The sequence below is a fragment of the Neovison vison genome, chromosome 3 (assembly GCF_020171115.1).
Source record: "Neovison vison isolate M4711 chromosome 3, ASM_NN_V1, whole genome shotgun sequence".
Taxonomy (NCBI): Eukaryota; Metazoa; Chordata; class Mammalia; order Carnivora; family Mustelidae; genus Neogale; species Neogale vison.
Genome location: NC_058093.1, coordinates 230,767,888 through 230,772,842, shown reverse-complemented (window position 1 = coordinate 230,772,842; position 4,955 = coordinate 230,767,888). Strand labels below are relative to the sequence as shown.

At 47.1% G+C, this 4,955-nt stretch overlaps 1 long non-coding RNA gene across 1 annotated transcript; it reads right to left on the bottom strand.

The window, feature by feature from the left end:
* Window positions 1-1,725: 1,725 nt before the first annotated feature.
* On the bottom strand, window positions 1,726-3,760 carry LOC122902058. Its single transcript, XR_006383736.1, has 3 exons — window positions 3,617-3,760; window positions 2,095-2,213; window positions 1,726-1,765 (listed from the first exon to the last, which is right to left on the bottom strand). It is a non-coding gene; the product is annotated as an uncharacterized LOC122902058 (long non-coding RNA).
* Between the last annotated feature and the right edge of the window lie 1,195 nt (window positions 3,761-4,955).

The window sequence follows — 4,955 nt, the reverse complement described above, 5'->3', positions numbered from 1 at the left end:
CTTCTAATCACCTTTAATACGCGCACTTAGACACACACTTTAAAGCAGGCTAGATAAGCAGGTCAGACAAACATACAAAGACAACAAAATAAAATCATAGCCTTCTCTCTAGGGGGCTGGTTTGGGAAGGGGAGGGGACAATGCCTTCAACTGATTAAGAATTAACTATAGCAAAGACACTCTCCACTCTCTGCCAGTGTCTTTGTCTCAATAACTAGCTGATCCCCTAAACCACTGCCCGGAGGTTCTAGAATTCTGTCTTAAGACCTAATTTGGTAGCATGGAGAGAAGACACCAGGGTACAAGGAATCAGCTCTGCCACTTCACTAGCTGGGGGCTACAGCTCTTTCTTTTGCCAAAGCTCAGCTTCTTCATCTGTAAAGAGTCCCTCATGGCCTTTGAAAGGTTATTGCCAGGATCCAAATGCTGAGAAAGAGACAGAGGGATAGGAAGACGGAGAGAGATGGAGAGACAGAGCAGAGGAGGAGAAGGAGGAGGAGGAGGAGGGAAAAAATATATGTGCAAGCGATTTATAAACTGTTATAATGTACGTTCCAAATGTTGCAATTATGAGATAATGATGAGGAGACATTTGAGGTCTACAATGGGGGAAAAAACAATAATAATAAAATAAGGTATGAAGCTGGCCTGCCTTCTAAGCCACCCGGACATTTCTCTCCATGCTCTGCCATTTTTCTTCCCTGCGATCTTTTTCCCCTGAGGTCCTGAATCTTTGATCTTCTACTTAAAAAAAATTTTTTTAAAGACAGCCAGGGGGTCTTAGAGCCTGTGTGATCCCTTCTGATTTAAACCTTAAATAAAACAAAGACCTCCTGGAGAATACCATCGCCAGCTTGGCTTCTCTGATATTGGGGCAAATTTTCTTTCTGTCAAAGCAAAGAAAAGTGGGGTGGGCGAATGTGTGTAGGGCCCAGGAGAATCCACTGGCACAGGCACACGCGCGTGCATGCACACACGCACACACACACACACACACACACACAACGCCCTTCATCTACTAGCCGAGAATTCTTCCATGCGAAATTTGGGTGGGAAGTGATGACAGTTTTCCGCAAGCCCAAGTCACTTTGGGCCCTGCCACGGGCTCCTGTGGAATGATGGAAAATGTGTCCCTAGAACCAGACAGAGAAATGATGAGGAAGCTCTTTCCAGAAAGCTACTATCTACCCAAGTCTTTCCCATAAGGATGCCCCTGGGAGAAGGAGACTGGGAGCGGTCTTGAAACTCGACCTAGGGCAAGCTACCAGCTTCATCCCCCTGTCCCAGTATCCTCGGGCCCTGAGGAGCTGGATGCCTCAGAAACAGCAGGACTGGGTGCCTGAGTACATACGGACTCAGGGTTTGATGTCTATTAGTGTCTCATGGTGTCTCAGACCCCCTCTGCTCATTTATTCCTAATAATGAGCCTTGTTAAAAGATGACATCACACTGCAAAGGGTACCTCGAATTTGGATAATTTTAAAGGAATCTGAAATTCTAATTCCCATTAGATAAACTGTTAAGTGATGACTTTAAGCTCATTTTTATGTTGATTTTAAAAAATATTTTATTTATTTATTTAAGAGAAAGTGAGAGAGGGAGAGAGAGTTAACTAGTGGGGGGAGGAGCGGAGGGAGAGGGGGAAGCAGGCTCCCCCCGGAGCAGGGAGTCCCAGACGGGCAGGGCTCGATCCCAGGACGCGGGGATCATGACCTGAGCTGAAGGCAGCCGCTTAACCGACTGAGCCACCCAGGCGCCCCTCTGTCTGAAATTAAAACAAAACAAAACAAAACAAAACAAAAAGCATTATGCTGAGTGAAAGAAGCCAGTCACAAAAGACCACACACTACATGATTCATTCATATAAAATGTCCAGAACAGGAAGTCTACAGAGACAGAAAAGCATTTTGGTGGCTGGTGAGGACTGGGAAACATAGAGCACAGCAAATGGTAGCTGGAGGCCCAGCATTTCTCTTGGAGGTGATGAAAATTCCCAAAATTGCCCCGAATGATAGCTGCACAGACCCGTGAAGACCCTGGAAAGCCCTGAGTTTTTTGCTCGAAATGCGTAAGTCGCCTGTGTCAAGGTTCTACCTGCAGGAATCCGTTTGGACAACACCATGCAGGGCCGTGTCGGGCTGCGCTCACAGACAGTGGCCGAGCCAGGGTTCCGAGTGATCGGAGCGCCCGTAGGGTTCAGGTCTGGGGCTCTCCTGTTTGTGAAGGACAGGGAAAATGCTAAGAAGAAGGGCTTCTGGACCTCCAGGCAAACAGATGGAGTAGTTGGTGGCTATTAATCCAGAAAATGGTGACCCACAAATATTTAGAGAAATGTGTCGTTGAAGAAAAGAGAGTCTCATTCTGTATAATTCATAAAGGTCCCACGGGAATCAGTTTGGAAGCAGCATGTGGGAGAGAGTCTCAAAGCTAGGGTTATTTATGTATTTATTTGGATTGTATTTATGTATTTGAGAGATAGGGCACGAGGGGGGCTGGGCAGAGGGAAAGGGAGAGACAGACTCCCAGCTGAGCAGGGAGCCCGATGCTGGGCTCCATCTTAGAACCCCGGGATCATGACCTGAGCCACCCAGGCACCCCTTTTAGGGTCCTTTATAGACGTATTTATTTGTATAATTATATATAGGAGGGGCTGCGTGTGAGAACAGAGCTCCCCATCAAGACAGTATCCAAAACCACATAGATGGTAGGGACCATCTATCTGGGGCGTTAAGAAGGGACTCCTGGGGCATCTGGGTGGCTCAATCAGGTAAGTGTCTGACTCTTGGTTTCAGCTCAGGTCATGATCTCAGGGTCATGGGTTCAAGCCCCAAGTTGGGCTCCATGCTCAGTGCCGAATCTGTGTCAGATTCTCTGCTTCTCCCTCTGCTTCTCTTCCCCCACCCCAGCTGCTCATGTGCACGCACTTTCTCTCTCAAATAAATAATGAATAAATAAATAAATAAATCTTAAAAGAAAAAACAAAAACAAAAACCAAAAACAGCAGCAGATAGGTCTTGAAATCCCACCTCCCAGATACATCTGCTACTTCCCTTTTAAATTTTGATATAGCTCCCATATTTGCTTTAATAAGAGTTTACAGTTTTCATGAGGAAGAAAATAGAATAAACTTGATATATTAAATATTAAAGTTGATCACTGCTATTACGACATTGTGTGCTCTTAGATGAGTCTACTTTTATCTCCAACATCTTTTGCTAAAAGACAGTAGGGTATAGTACCAAGAGTTAGGTGCTAAGAAAACTCAGATTTGGGATCTAGTCTCCAGTCTCCACCAACACCTCCATCCCCATAATTGTCATCAACACCACCATCTCCACCATCTCCACAACCACCGCTACCATCGCCACCGTCTCCACCACCAACACCATCAACACCACCGTCTCCACCACCACCACTATCCCCACCCCTTACCTCCACCCCCCACAACCATCGCCATTTTTACCATTATTAGGAACAATTACGAAGTGTCTTTGGTCAAGACACTCTAACCTTCCAGATTGTATGCTTGCATCTTAGGCCTGTTTGCCTATCTTTTGCCAAACATCTCCTTGACCCTGTGAAGAATTTGAATAGCTTTTCCTTATGCCATGCTTACCAGGGTCCCAGCGGACTTATGGGCATTCAACTCTAGGTATCGGCGCTGAATAGCCACTCAGTTTTACATTCATATTAAAAGTCTCTGTAGGGACGCCTGGGTGGCTCAGTTGGTTGGACGACTGCCTTCGGCTCAGGTCATGATCCTGGAGTCCCGGGATTGAGTCCTGCATCGGGCTCCCAGCTCCACGGGGAGTCTGCATCTCTCTCTGACCTTCTCCTCGCTCATGCTCTCTCTCACTATCTCTCTCTCTCAAATAAATAAATAAAATCTTTTAAAAAATGTCTCTGTAGGCTATCACTTGGGAACTTCTCTGTTGGGACTTTTTACTATCAAGTTCTGAGTCTCTAAGACCAGTTTTCTTGGAAGACTGGTCTACACAAATGCATCCAAGAAAGAGTGGGAGAGAAGCCAGCACCACAAGAATGACTTCCTCAGCCCAGTGGTTGTGAGGCCCAGTCTTCTGAGCAAAGTTCCCCCCAAGAATCTGGGCAGTCTTTGATTTTTCCGGACTCTGTCCTTGACCTGTTGCCTCATAGGAGAGCGTGTTTCTGAGAGACACCATCAAGACATTCCATTGGGCTATGCTACATCCAAATCTCGGGCGATGCCTTTGAACCCCGCCGACAAACCACAAACTTAGGAACCGACATTTGACACAACACTCAGTGGATTCAAAACACCGGGCGCGGGGAGAAGGGGAGGGTGTGGGCGAAGGCTCTTTGATTCGATGTGCTTCTTTCTCTCTGCGCTCTGACCGGGGTCTCAGACACTGCCTGGCAACCCCCGGGTTCATGTGCTCGCTTTCTAAAGGGGGTCTCCGGGCAAGATCTTGCCCAGAAGTCTCCAACCAAGTGCAATAGGAGAGCTTGGTTGCTGGTTTGAAATCACCCAGCATTTCCCTGGATAAACATTCAAGCAAGAAGAGGAAGGCACAAAGGAGCAAGGTCTCCTGAGAGAGGGATGGGAAGAAAATCAAAGTATTAGCAGTCACAGCATCTCACGCTCCAAAGAGGCAGGCTTATCTCTGCACAGACCTTCCTTTGCAGGGGATGACGGTCTAACCTCCGTGCCACAGTTTTAATCCCTCCAAACTGGTTTTAGCTTTTGCCAAGATGGATGTCGGGTCCGAATTAAAACCAGAGTCACTTATCATTGCCAAGGCATGTGCTTTTCCTTTCGCGACGGAAAGCTGGGGAGATAGGTGCCTCCTGCTCGGAACGTGCCCCTTCCAAAGTTATTAGAACCTGGTGGCTTGCATACAGCCAAAGACACTCACCCCCAGATGGGCAGAAGCCCCGTGGGGATAAAGGAGGAGACCCTGAAGAAAGAAGACATA